Source organism: Mobula birostris, chromosome 5, assembly GCF_030028105.1.
Source record: "Mobula birostris isolate sMobBir1 chromosome 5, sMobBir1.hap1, whole genome shotgun sequence".
NCBI classification, from domain to species: Eukaryota; Metazoa; Chordata; class Chondrichthyes; order Myliobatiformes; family Myliobatidae; genus Mobula; species Mobula birostris.
This window is the reverse complement of record NC_092374.1, coordinates 83,446,851-83,460,048: the sequence shown is the minus strand read 5'-3', so window position 1 is coordinate 83,460,048 and position 13,198 is coordinate 83,446,851. Positions and strand designations below refer to the sequence as shown.

The 13,198-nt window shown below is 48.6% G+C and overlaps 1 long non-coding RNA gene across 1 annotated transcript; it reads left to right on the top strand.

Annotated features, from left to right (window-relative positions):
- The first annotated feature begins 3,418 nt into the window (after positions 1–3,418).
- LOC140197808 (uncharacterized) lies at positions 3,419–12,006 on the top strand. Its single transcript, XR_011886029.1, has 7 exons — positions 3,419–3,562; positions 4,349–4,494; positions 6,324–6,393; positions 6,874–6,941; positions 8,770–8,837; positions 10,228–10,286; positions 11,873–12,006. It is a non-coding gene; the product is annotated as an uncharacterized lncRNA (long non-coding RNA).
- Positions 12,007–13,198: the final 1,192 nt, after the last annotated feature.

Below are 13,198 nucleotides of genomic sequence, written 5' to 3'. Positions count from 1 at the left end.
AGATCCTTCATTAGGGCTGGAAAGGAAAAGGGTACAGGCCAGAATAAAAGGGTGGGAGGGAGGGTAATGGCGTGGGAGACAATGGCCTGACGCTTCTCGGTGGACCTGGTACAAAAGTAAGAGGAGGTGTTAGAGAGCTGCCATTTGGCCTCAGCGAGGTAGTGGTCAGCCAGTCAGTCGACCAACAGTACCACCATAGTCTGCAGGTATAATGGTGAGGTCAGAGAGCGTGGAAGGCAGTGCATTCAGGAGTGAGGTTGGAATATACTGTATGGAGGAAGTGGTTATGTTGAGATGGTTGGCAGTTGGATAAAAAGATCTAGATTGGAGTGTCCAAGAGGAGGAATTGGATTGTTATGGTCACATGTACTGAGATACACAGAAAAGCCTTTCTTGCCTTGTGTTCACACAGAACAGATTATTACGCAGTGCATGGAGGTGAGTGAGGCCTCTGTCAGTCAGGGCCAACCATGAATGCTGCATCCTAGCTGTCTACATTGTGTACGCAAGCCAGGGCAGTACAATATGGAGAGCAAGTTGTTGCCCATGTAGCAAACTCCACCCCCCACGTAGCTGATGAACCCAAAGGAACGGCAGAGGTCGATGCAGTTTGCCACCAGTGATGTTGCAGGAGTTACTATTCAGCATTGAACTCAACGTAGTAGGAGTGCCTTAGGGACTCCAGCTCCAGATTTTCCCAAGGGTTCAGGCCCGAAGCTTTCTCCATGAGTGACAACTTCCTTCTCTTAGATGAGCCACCCACCATGCCTGATGAGCCCCACCTGCCCAGAGCAACTAGTTTTAAGGCACCAGTAACCTGCCTTTGCCCCTTCTCCTGTTAGTAGAAGTGGTTCTGCCAGGGTTAGTAGCTCAGCCACACATGAAGCCCAGGAGCTGGACTTGGTTGTCAGAGGCTATTTAAGGTGCACACCATTTAATGGGTGGAGGGAGCTCATTCCCACTACCTCCGCTGGCTATAACAATCTTAAGGAACCAATGTGTCAATAGTAACACACTAAATGCTGGAGGACTTCAGTATGGAAATGAATAGATAGTCGATGTTTCAGGCTAAAACCCTTCTCCAGGAGCTTGTCCCCATTACCACCACTGAGGTGGTAGTAATAGTAATTAGTGCAATCAGTTGAGTTGGGTTTGATGTTCTCAGGGCAACATTTTTGAATGCCATGGACCCTAGGTTGGAGCTCTGCCTAAGGGATTGTCTATTAGTAGGTCCTCAGGTAGCTCTACGTATTCTGGTACAGTGTGGGCAAGAGTAAGTGGTGGCCAATGTTAGTGTTTGGGTCTTTTGGGCGTTGAGGTAGAACAATGCAGAATAAAATGGAAAAGCTGCACAGAATGTGAGATGCAGATAAACAATAAGGTGCAAGATGATAATGGGGTAGGTTGTGAAGTCAGGAGTCCAATTTAACGCATCATCACCATCATCATCATCATCATCATCATTATGTGCTGTGTCACATGCTGTGGGCGATCACGATCTGTCCAAGACTGTGATTGCTCTTGGCAAATTTTTCTGCAGAAGTAGTTTGCCATTGCCTTCTCCTGGGCAGTGTCTTTACAAGACAGGTGACCCCAGCCATTATCAATACCCTTCAGAGATTGTCTGCCTGACATCAGTGGTCACATAGCCAGGACTTGTGATACACACCAGCTGCTCATATGACCATCCACCATCTGATCCCTCGGCTTCACATGACCCTGATCGGGGTGGGGGTGGGGGGGGCTAATCAGGTGTTACACCTAGCCCAAGGGTGACCTGCAGGCTAGCCGAGGGAAGGAGCACCTTTCACCTTCTTTGGTAGAGACATATCTCCACCCTGCCACCCAGAGTAGGGAAGTATTCACTGTCTTACAACAGCTGAGTGAAAGCTGTCCTTGAGTTTGGTGGTACATGCTTTTCAGCCTCTGTATCTTAAAAAAATTCAGAAGTATATTTATTTTCAAAGTATGTATATGTCACCATATACCACCCAGAGATCAATTTTCTCATGACCATTCACAGTTGATAAAAGAAGCATATGGCATCAAGGAAAAACTACACACAAAGACAGAAAAACAACCAATGTGCAAAAGAAGACAAATTGTGCAAATACAAATTTTTTAAAAACCAAATAGAAATGAGTGATAGATAGTATTGAGAACTTGAGTAGTAGAGTCCTTGAAAGTGAGTCCACAGGTTGTGGAACTGTTCAGTGTTGAGGTGAGTGAAGTTATCCACACTGGTTCCGGTTGAATTGTTCCTGAACCTGGTGTTGTGGGACTAAGGCTCCTGTATCTCCTTCCCGATAAGAGTGCATGGCCTGGGTGGTGGGATGGTGGGTGTCCTTGATGATGGATGCTGCTTTCCTGTGACAGTGCTCCTTGCAGATGCGCTCAATGGTGGGACTGTTTTTCCTGTATTCCATTCATTATATCTGCAGGCTTTTCTGTTCAAAGGCACAGGTATTTCCAGACCTTTCATCAGACATTTGTAGAGGTTTGTCAATATTTTAGATGATGTAAAATCTACACAAATGTAATAGAAAGTAGGGGTGCAGCCACTTGTAATGACTGTTAAGATGCTGTGCCAGAACCAATCTGCTGAAATGATTACACCAAGGAATTTAAAGTTACCAAGCCTCGCCTGATCCCCTGATGAGAACTGGCTCATGAACCTCTGGTTTCCAGTTCCTGAAGACAATAATCAGCTCTTTGGTTTCGCTGATGTTGAGTGAGAGGTTGGTATTCTGGCACTATTCGACTAGCACTGTGGATATAAGAGTTGCTGGACTGTGGTCATTGAAGCAGGTTACCACGTCCTTCTTGGGCATCGGTATAATTGAAACCGCTTGAAGCAGGTGGCTACCTCAGGCTGCCGAGGTGAGAGGTTAACGATCTCTGTGAAGCTCCAGCCAGTTGGTCAGCACAGGGTTGGATAGGGGGCTTGGGCAAGGATAGGGGGTTAGAGCTGGGATAGGGGGTAATGGCAGGGAATTAGAGTTTGGTAGGGGTCAAGGGAATGGTAAGGGTTGTGGCTGATGTTTGGGGGAGCACGGGTTTGAGGAGTCAGGAATGAAGGGTTGACGAAGGGCAGGGGGCGATGTGAGCCACCTTGGGCTAGTTGGAGAGTAGTAGTGGTAGCGAAGGATCAGAAGGATGCCGCGCCGGCGTTGGAAGATCGAGAAAAGTCGGATCCGATCGGGTAGGTGTGAACGGTCTCAGTTCAGAGGTGGACAGAACGCTCTTTGGAGAGTCGGCAATTTCCGGAAGCTCCCGAGCGCGCTTCGTGCGGCGACTCGGCTATTTCCGGAAGTCACCGAGCGCTCTCCGTGCGGTGACTCGGCTATTTCCGGAAGCGTGTTGACCCGTCGTCGGAAATTACCGAACTCTCTTCGGCTGTGCCGGCAACTTCCGCTTCCGCTTCCTCTCTCTCCGTCTCCGCGCTGCAGCTGCGGTGCATTACCGGGCCGCGAGGTCCCGTTCGAAATCTACCGCCATCCGCCACCCTAAAGCTCTCTGTCGGACTGCACGGAGCAGGGCAGGACGCCTACAACACCCCTCGGTAAGCCAGCGAGAAAATGTAAAAGGGCGCTTTGCATTTAAAGAAGAATTTCTCACTGCAGTGTGTGGAGATTGTCTGTGATGAGTCCACTATCGTTAAATATACTGAACACACTGGAGAGAGTGCCTGTATCAGAGGGCCCTAGTTATGCGGACAGACTGAAAGGAGTTGGTGTTAATATCACGCGTACTGAGCTAAAGTGGGAAGACTGTTCTGCATGCCGGGCCACGGGCACCTTCAGGGTGGAGGAGCAACACCTTGTATTCCGTCTGGGTCTCCAACCTGATGGCATTAATATCCATTTCTCACTCCAGTAAAAAAAATCCCTCCCCTCTCCTATTCCCCACTCGGCCTCTTCTCACCTGCCCTTCACCTCCCCCGGGCCCTCTCCTCCTCCTCCTATGGGTGGCTCTCCTCTCCAAATCACATTCCTTCCTCTCCAGCCCTCCTCACCTCACCCATCACCTTCCAGCTATCCTCCTTCCCCTCCCTCCCACCACCTTTTTATCCTGGCATCTTCACCCCTTCCTTTCTAATCCTGAAGAAGAGTCTCGGCCTGAAATATTGTCTATTCATGCCAGACCTGCTGAGTTCCTCCAGCATTGATCCTGTTATAGTTACTATTCTATAGATTTGCTGAGTAAGCCTGCAAGAAAATCAATCTCAGATTGTATATGGTGAGATATAGGTACGTTGATAATAATATTTACTTTGAAATTTAGAAGTTTACAGGGTTATGAAATGCATTGATAGGGTTAATAGAATCTCTTTTCCCCTGCATTGTAGAGACAAAGAGGGCAGTACTCTTAAGGTGCCAGGGAGAAGTTTAAAAAGGATTCAAGAACCAAAAGTCCCCATGAAGGGTCCCGATCGTCCACAGATGCTACCCGACCTGCTGAGATCTTTGAGTGGCTGGTTCTTTCATGTGAGGGGTAAGTTTTGTTTTAGTGAGATGACTGGTTGAATTTGGAACGTGCTGCCAGGGGAGGTGGTGTGGGGGGGAGGCAGTTTAAATGGTTCGGCACTGACCAGATGGGCTGAATGGCCCCCTCCTGTCCTCTACTTTTCAGTGACTATAGTTTCATGGCTGTGAATGCCTGACTGCATACCATAAACTGTGTCCATCCACACCATTGTGTGGTTCCCTGTCGTCTTCAGTCTGGGCTGTTTTTTAAAAACCCATTCTCTTACCTCTGCTTGTTAACCTTTCAAATCAGGAACCTATCGATCTCTGCCTTGATTTGGCCTCCACTGCAAATTTGTCACTGGCTCATCTCAGTTCTAAAGGGGGTGTCCCTTTAATCTGAGGTTGTGCCCTCGATTCTTGGGCTCTCCCTTCCCTCCGTTCTGTCCTGGCCTTTCAGTGTCCAGGGGGTTTCAGTGAGATCCCCCTTCTGAATTCTGAGAAAATGGCTATTCCAAGGGGCATAATTTTAAGGTGATTGAGGAGAGGGGAGGTCAGGCAGAGTGGCGGAAGGCTCTGCTGGGGTCTGCTGGTTGAGGCCCGTACATTAGGAGCATTTAAGAGAGAGCCACGTGGATGATAGAAAATGGAGGGCTATGTTGAAGGGAAGGGTTAGGTTGGCACAACTTCGTGTCTGAAGGGCCTGTACTGTTATGTTTCATGTAACACATGCAAGATGTTACAGCAGCCTAGCTGAGGGAATGAACAGCTGATATTTCGGGCCTGGCGAACGCAGGGTCTCAGATGCTGCCTGACCTGCTGAGTTTCTCCAACTCTTAGTATGTGTGCTGATGCGTGCTGTGAGGTGAACACAGAAGAGTACAGCACAGGAACAGGCCCCTCGACCCATAGTGCTGTGCCGAACCAACTAAAAATCAGATCAAAAACACCCAAACGCTAATCCCTCCATCGTCCTCACATCCGTGAGCCCTTCCAAATGTTTCTTAAAAGCCTCTAATGTATTTGCCTCGCCCATCGTACCAGGCAGCACATTCCTGGCATCTGCCACTCACTGAGTAAAAAGCTTACCTCTCACATCCCCATTTGAACCTACCCCCTCTCACCTTCAATGCATGTCCTCTGGTGTCAGACATTTCAACCCTGGGAAACAGATACTCTCTGTCTACTTTACCTATGCCTCTCATAATCTTATAAACCTCTATCAGATCTCCCCTCAGCCTCCGACACTCCAGAGAAAACAGCCCAAGTTTATCCAGCCTCCCATAATGGTACTTGCCTTCTAAACCAGCCAGCATCCCAGTGAAATGTTGGGGCTAACTAAAGTATTGTGCCAGTTACTGGCAGAGATGTGTAGCCCTTTCTGTGATCTGTAATACAGGGAGCATGAACTGTAGATTCCCATCAACCAGAAGTTTTCTCTTGATCTTTCTGAAGTAACCCGTTAACACACAATCTTCTGTTGTGTTTTTGGGGGTCTGCTCTGTCCTGAGCAGGCGGGAATGGTCTGCTGCCTCTGGGTGAAATGAAGGGCTTGTACCTGAATGAACCGGCTACAAGCCTTGCAAACTTGGAGCCACGTTGCTTAGTTTATCAAAGTACGTATGCAGTGTACAACCCTGAGACTCGTCTTCTCCAGACAGCCACGAAACAAAGACCACCACAGAAACAATTCCAAGAAATGTTAAACCTCACCCACACACAGAACATCACGTCGTGCAAACAGCAACCAGAACATCTAACCCGTCCCCCATGCTGTTCTCAGTCAGGAAGGTCTGCGATGCACTGCGACTGTATGAAGTTTTCCAAGTGCTGAATTGTGTGACTTGACCTTTTCAGGACCACGGCTTCTGAGAACCCTGTCTGGGAACGTTTGAAGTACCCGAGCACCTTCTCACTGCATCCCCAGGTACAGTTGTATGTATTGCTGCGTTCTGTCCTGCTGCAGCCATTGACACGACACTTGCCCCTCTCCATGGCAAGGTGTTCGCCAGTTGTGGCTCAGAGCGACACACAAGCCCGGATGAGGAAGCAGTGGCGGTCTGACCTGTGACCCCTCTGTGCCAAAATTTTCCGGGACAAGTGCTTAGTGGGCGCTCTTATTGTTGGAGCTGATTAGAAGTGTGTGATTGATGATCAGTTTAGACATTGTCCGAGGCGTTTCCATGTAGTATCTGTACTCCCGAGAACCTCGTCTGTGCACTGGGAATCTTTGAAGTGTTTTGTCATCGCAAGGTGACAAAAAGTAGTGGATGCATCACAGGACAAGTGCCAAGTGTTCACCGTGATAACATATGCTGATCTAATCCCATCTGTCCTGGGGTGGGTGGGCAGGGAGTGAGTGCTTCACTCTGCCGGAGGGGCTGAATTGTATGACTTTCCTCTGCAGGGTGTCTGTGAAGGTGGAGGCTGAGATGGGAAAGTGTCTTGAGTCTGACGTTGGCGGCGTTGCTGCAGGTATGTATGGTCACATTTCATCCTGCTGCAGCCACTGACACGACACTTGCCCCTCTCCGTGACAAGGTGTTTGCCAGTTGTGGCTCAGAGCGACACACAAGCCCGGACAAGGAAGCAGTGGCGGTCTGACCTGTGACCCCTCTGTGCCAAAAATTCCTGGGACAAATGCTGAGTGGGCGCTGTTGTCATTGGAGCTGATTAGAAGTGGCAGGAACCGTGTGCTCTGGGTATTGATCATGCAGGGGTGCAGCAAAGAAGCAAGCCCTTCGGGCCATCGAGTATGTGCTAACCACCAGCCAACCCTTCAGCAAACATTTTTTTTATTCTCTTATGATCCCACTGGAGGAACTGGAGCACCTGGGGGGGTGGTTGGGGGCATGTGGTCACAGGATGAGTACCACCTCTGTACAGAGATGTGCTCAAGGACTGATTGGAACCTGTGTCACTGGTGATGTGAGGTGAAATGTCAGGGCTATTCAACAGAATGTTTTACCCGGAGTCGGCAGATGTGTCGACCTTTCTGTGATCTGTAATACGGGGAGAGTGGAGTGTAGGCTCACATTGACCGGGAGTTTATTCCTGATCTTGCTGTAGCGCAGGTTAATCATCATCTGTGGTTCTTGAGGGAAATGGGTGGGGTGGGGGTGGTTGGCACATAATGAACCTGCTACAAAGCTTGGAGGCTTGCAAACCAGGTCCTTGGAGCGGATGTTCTTTGTCGAGTGGTCTGGTATACACTGAGACTGTATATCAGAGGATTAGAAGGGTGTTTCCATGGAGTCCTATTTGCTGAATGTGGGTCAGTTCCCTGATAGGTGTGGTTCTGCACAGTGGGTAGCGATGCCTCAAGTTCTGGAAGACCCAGGTTCCATCCTGAGCTGAGTCATCCATGTGCGTGGAGTTTCCTTAAGGTATAGGAGCCAGAGTTTTGCCATTTGGCACATTGAGTCTGCTCTGCCATTTCATTATGGCTGATCCTTTTTCCCTCTTGGCCCCAATTTCCTGCCTTCTCCCCTTATCCCTTCATGCCCTGTCTAATGAGGAGCCTATCAACCTCTTTCTAAATATACCCAAAGACCTGGCCTTCATAGCTGGCAACAAAATTCATAGATTAGTCACGCTGGCTAAAGAAATTCCTCCCCATCTCCATTCTAAAAGGATGTCCCTCTATTATGAAGCTGTACCCTTTGCTCTTACACACTCCCATCATAGGAAACATCCTCTGAACATTGACTATCGAGGCCTTTCAACATTCTTCTGAATTCCAGTGAGTACAGGTCCAGGGCCATCAATCAGTGCCCAAATAGTAATGCTTTTTATTCCTGGAATCATTCCTGTGACCCTCTTCTGAACCCTCCCTCACGACAGTGCATCTTTTTTAGATAACGGGCCCAAAACTGCTCACAATACTCCAAGTGAGGCCTCGCCAGTGCCTTAAAGCCTCAAAGTTTACACTTTCTCCCGGTGGCAGTGTGGGTTTCCCTCGGGTGCTCTGCTTTCCCGCAATGTCCCAACAATGTGTAAAAGAGTCCCCTAGTGTGTGGCTGAGGGGTAGGATGTGATGAGAATGGAGGGGAGGGGTGTGAATAGAAAGTATGTGTAAGTGCGTCAGTGAGGACTTTGTCTGAGACATTTCTATGCTGAATCTCTGCCTCTGAGAGCCTCGTCTGCACCGGGAATGATTGAAGTGTTTGGGCAGCTTTTTGCTGCATCTTGCAGTGAAAGTGTTCACTGTGACAATGTACACAGATGTGATCGTGCCTGCCCGGGGGGGTGGGCGTGCTTCACTCCGTGTCTGAGGGCTGAATTGTGTGACTTTCCTCTGCAGGGTGTCTGTGAAGGTGGAGGCTGAGATGGGAAAGTGTCTTCAGTCTGACGTTGGCGGCGTTGCTGCAGGTATGTATGGTCACATTTCATCCTGCTGCAGCCACTGACACGACACTTGCCCCTCTCCGTGACAAGGTGTTTGCCAGTTGTGGCTCAGAGCGACACACAAGCCCGGACAAGGAAGCAGTGGCGGTCTGACCTGTGACCCCTCTGTGCCAAAAATTCCCGGGACAAATGCTGAGCCGGGCGAGGTGGTTACCTGGGGTGTTGTCGGCGGGAAGGGGTCTCTGAAGTGGAGAGAAATGTCACTGACACAGCTGTTCTCTGGTAGAACTGTGTATGTGGGATGGGGGGAGTCTGTATGTTCTCACTGTGACCATTTGAGTTTCTGTTGGGTATCCACCCCCATCCCAACTATGTGTAGGGTCGGGGTAATTGGACGTTGTAAGTATGTGGGTGAGGGTTTGGATCTGCGGTGTGTTGGTGGGAACGTGACGAGAGTAAAATGTGATTGGAGGAAACGGATGATTAATGGTTAGCACAGATTCACTGGGCCGAAGGGTCTTCATAGAACAGCACTGCGTAGGGATGGGCCATTTGGCCCACAATGCTGTGCTGAACCAGATAAAAAGCCAATCAAAAACACCCAAACACTAAACCCCCCTATCTACATAATGTCCATATCCCTTCATCTTCCTTACATCCATGTGCCTATCCAAACGTCTCTTCAAAGCCTCTAATGTGTTTGCCTGTACCATCGCTATAGGCAGTGCATTCCAGACAACTACCACTCTGAGTAGATAAAAAAGATCTTACATCCCCCTCTCACCTTCAATGCCGTCTGGTATTAGACATTTCTACCTTGGGAAAAAGATGCTCTTGGTCTACTCTATCTATACCTCTTATAATCTTGTAAACCTTTATCAGATCTCCCCTTAGGCTCTGCTGCTACAGAGAAGACAATCCAAGTTTATCCAACCTTTTGTGGTAGCACATGCCCTCTCAACCAGGCAGCACCTTGGCAAACCTCTTCTGCACCTTTCTGTTAAATGCCTTGCAGCACCAGAGACCATAAATGCCTTGCAGCGCCAGAGACCAGCATCAGATTCTGGCCTTGCGTGGAGTTTGCACAGTCTCCACAGTAACAGTCTCCTTTGGCCCAAGGAGCACGTCTGAAAAGTGGGAGGAAACAGGAGCTCCTGGAGGAGACTTCACGCGGTCACAGGGAGAACGTACAATCTCTATATTTACAGAAAATGGTGGGAATTGAACCCGTGTCACCGGTGCTGTAACAGCACTCTGCTAACAGCTTCGGTTTCTTCCCTCATCCCAAAGGTCTTCTGCTGAACTCCTCCTTTCTGTGTGTGTGTGGCGGGGGGGGGGTTGTATGTTCTCCCTGTGACCATGTGTGGGAGTGCATCACTGTCTGAGGGCTGAATTGTGTGACTTTCCTCTGCAGGTTGTGTATTGAAGGTGGAGGCTGAGATGGGGAAGTGACTGATAGCGCACCTGCTCCAGGTATGGCTGGGTGTATTGCTGCGTTCCGTCCTGCTGCAGCCACTGACACGACACTTGCCCCTCTCCGTGACAAGGTGTTTGCCAGTTGTGGCTCAGAGCGACACACAAGCCCGGACAAGGAAGCAGTGGCGGTCTGACCTGTGACCCCTCTGTGCCAAAAATTCCTGGGACAAATGCTGAGCCGGGCGAGGTGGTTACCTGGGGTGTTGTCGGCGGGAAGGGGTCTCTGAAGTGGAGAGAAATGTCACTGACACAGCTGTTCTCTGGTAGAACTGTGTATGTGGGATGGGGGGAGTCTGCATGTTCTCACTGTGACCATTTGAGTTTCTGTTGGGTATCCACCCCCATCCCAACTGCATGTAGGGTCGGGTTAAATGGATGCTGTAAATGTGTGGGTGAGGGCTTGGATCTGCGGTGCATTGGTGGAAATGTGGCCATTTGGCTCAACAGTGTTGTGCTGAACCAGCTAAAAAGCCAATCAAAAACACCCAAACACTAATCTCTCCTACCCACACCATGTCCCTATCCCTCCATCTTCCTTGCATCCACGTGCCTGTCCAAATGTCTCTTCATAGTCTAATGTGTTTGCCTCTACCACCATACCAGACAGCGCATTCCGGGCACCTACCTGTCTCTTGAGTAGGAAAAACTTACCCCTCACATCCTCTTTGAACCGACCCCCTCTCACCTTCAGTGCCGTCAAGTACTAGACATTTCAACCCTGGGAAACGGATACTCCCATAATCTCTCTATCAGATCTCCCCTTAGGCTCTGCTGCTACAGAGAAGACAATCCAAGTTTATCCAACCTTTTGTGGTAGCAGATGCCCTCTCAACCAGGCAGCACCTTGGCAAACCTCTTCCGCACCTTTCTGTTAAATGCCTTGCAGTGCGAGAGACCAGGGTCAGATTCTGGCCTTGTGTGGAGTTTGCACAGTCTCCTTTAGCCAAGGAGCCCGTGCTTCCTAATTATACACGTCTAACCAATTAACCTACTATGCCTTGTGTCTTTGGAAAGTGGGGGGAAGTGGGAGCTCCTGGAGGAGACCCCACACGGTCACAGGGAGAAAGTACAAAACTCCTTACAGGCAGCGGTGGGAATTGAACTCCGGTCACCAGCACTGTGCTAACAGCTTTGGTTTCCTCCCTCATCCCAAAGGTGTGCGGGTCTCTGCTGAGCTCCCCCTTTCCCTGTGGGTGATGGTGCTGTTCTCTCTGTAGCAGAGCCTGTACTGTTGTCTGTGCTGGGATGTCGACTGTGCTGCCAAAGGATGTCCAGGATAGCAAAGATGCTGTCCCATTCTTTAAGATGTTCCATGTTGGCTACAGACATGGGTGCCATGATGGTGTAGCCATTAGTGTGATGCTGTTACAGCTCGGGGCATTCCACAGTTCAAGTCCAGTGTCGTCTGTAAGGATCCCTGTGACGGCGTGGGTTTCCTCCCACAGTCCAAAGATGAACTGTATGGTCTGTCCTGTGATTACACCAGGGTAAAATCTGGCTCTGCTCGTTGGGCCGGAAGTGCCTATTCCATGTTGTATCTCTAAATAAACACTAAACAGTAACCTGTTACCTTGTGTTCACAGCACAGTTTCTCAAGTGGGGAGCAGATGAGAGGACTTGCGATTGGAATAGTCACAGCTTTGTACTAGAAAGACTGCTGAAGCCCAAATCCCGGAGTCTGTTGTTATTTTCTGTTCATTAAAACAAATACACACTGCTTGCTCTGTCTGGATATTGCAGTCAATTCCAAATTCACTATAGACTTCTGATTTATGAGAAATATCAGGAATGTTGCAGGATCTGCAGAGTTGCAGAGAATCGTTTAGAAGGCAGGAGTTTAGAGCAATGGGGGGGACTTTTTAGTTTATTTGCTGTGTGATACGTATTGTTATTAGCAAATATTTCTACAGAAGTCGTTTGCCATTACCATTGCTGCCCTTACGGCAGGTGACCTTACAAGGGTATGTAAAATCATGAGGGGAATAGATAGGGTGAATTCTTAAGTCTTTTCCCGGGGTCTGTTGTAATGTGAACAAAGTCACTCGAGAAACACTGAAGTTAGTGGATATATAAGTGTTTTATTCAACAAAATGAGGCACTCTGGAGGAAGAGACCTTTTGGCCCAATATTACATGACATTTTATATGCTGGTGTGTTGGCGTGTGGCCAAGTGGTTAAGGCATCGGTCATGTGATCAGAAGGTCGCTAGTTCGAGCCTCAGCTGAAGCAGCGTGTTGTGTCCTTGAGCAAGGCACTTAACCACACATTGCTCTGCGACGACACCGGTGCCAAGCTGTATCGGCCCTAATGCCCTTCCCTTAGACAACATTAGTGGCATGGAGAGGGGAGACTTGCAGCATAGGCAACTGCCAGTCTTCCATACAACCTTGCCCAGGCCTGCGTCCTGGAAACTTTCCAAGACGCAAATCCATGGTCTGTTATTATTTATATGCTGAAGATCAAAGGCCAATTCTATATTTACAATGTATCTACAATGCTTACTTTGAATTACATATAGTTTTCACACCCCCAACGAATGTTAGTCAGCATTGTCTGGTTTTTATTTTAATTGCTGTCCACAGCAACAGGAAATTTGTCCAGGACTATATTTTAAATTTAATCTACACGGTTGCTAAAGTTAGTATGTTGCAAATGTATCCTAACTCCAGAATATAATTAAAAGGCCCATCATTAAGGACCCCCATCACCCAGACATGCCCTTATTACTAAAATTAGCAAGGAGCCTCAAGACAGTCTCAGCGTTTTAGGAACAGTTTATTTTTCCTCGTCATCGGGCAACTGAACACTTCCTCGCTACTTTTGCAATTGTTTATTTTAGGTACTGCTGCCTCAAAGTAACACATGTCATAATTATAATTTAGTGATAATTAGTTTTTATTTATTGACAT